This window comes from Aplysia californica, unplaced genomic scaffold (genome assembly GCF_000002075.1).
Source record: "Aplysia californica isolate F4 #8 unplaced genomic scaffold, AplCal3.0 scaffold01893, whole genome shotgun sequence".
In the NCBI taxonomy this organism is placed as follows: Eukaryota; Metazoa; Mollusca; class Gastropoda; order Aplysiida; family Aplysiidae; genus Aplysia; species Aplysia californica.
The window spans coordinates 25,249-26,554 of NW_004799163.1; positions in this window are offsets into that span (position 1 = coordinate 25,249).

Here is a 1,306-nt window from a genome sequence, read left to right on the forward strand (position 1 = left end):
GGGGTATTAAACCGTTCCTTGCCCTTTATCTCTGTTCCTGCTACAATGAATGTGTACTTGGCTCTGGGTGTTCAAATTCCAGCTCCGTGATAAAGGAAGACTTTGTGCCAAGGAGTACAACAGACACTTTGTCACTGATCACTTTTGCTACTTGTATAGATCTAAAATCTAGATCTAGATCTTGTATCGGTGGGTGGTTGGCGGGTGCTCTGGTGTGGTTTGCTTCTTCTTTCCTATCAAACATCTATTTCTATTGTCCTTATCTCCCCTCCTTCTTTTTTGTGTTTGTTACTCTCTTGTAACTCCTCTAATCTTCAGCGCTTTTACCTTATTGTGTTGCAAGTGCCGTAAAACACTTACTAAAACTAAAAAGATGTAGATCTAGATTATATCGGTGTGTTCGGTTTGATCATGGGTGTGTGTGGGGGTACAGGTGTTGTACAACCGTTCCTTGCTCTGTTGTCTCTCTTCCTGACACTTAGTTCTCAGGGTTCAAATTCAAGCGGAATAATTCGCTAGATCTATGTATGTCGGGTGAAGGTAAACGATACAAGTGAGAGTGGGCAAAGGAAGAAGTCGGGTAGAAGTATAAGGTTGACAGTTTAGAGATATCTATATAAGTTAGATCTATGTCTAAGTTTAACCATCACTGATAGTATAGAGTTAATATAGAGGTATAAGTTATGTGTAAAGTATAGACTACATTACTATCACTGATAGTATAGAGGTATGAGTTAGGTGTAAGGTATATTGTCAATGATAGTATAGAGGTATGAGTTAGGTGTAAGGTATATTGTCAATGATAGTATAGAGGTATGAGTTAGGTGTAAGATATATTGTCAATGATAGTATATAAAGGTATGAGTTAGGTGTAAGATATATTGTCAATGATAGTATATAAAGGTATGAGTTAGGTGTAAGGTATTTTGTATTGGCTACTGTCACTGATAGTTTAGAGGTGTTTAAGTAATGTGTAAGGTATATTATATCATACTGTCAATGATAGTTTAGAGGTATGGTTTAGGTGTAAGGTATTATATTAAGATTATATACTATCACTGATAGTATAGAGGTATGAGTTAGGTGTAAGGTATACTGTCACTGATAGTATAGAGGTATGAGTTAGGTGTAAGGTATACTGTCACTGATAGTATAAAGGTATGAGTTAGGTGTAAGGTATACTGTCACTGATAGTATAAAGGTATGAGTTAGGTGTAAGGTATACTGTCACTGATAGTTTAAAGGTATACGTTAGGTGTAAGGTATACTGTCACTGATAGTATAATTATAAAAGGTATGAGTTAGG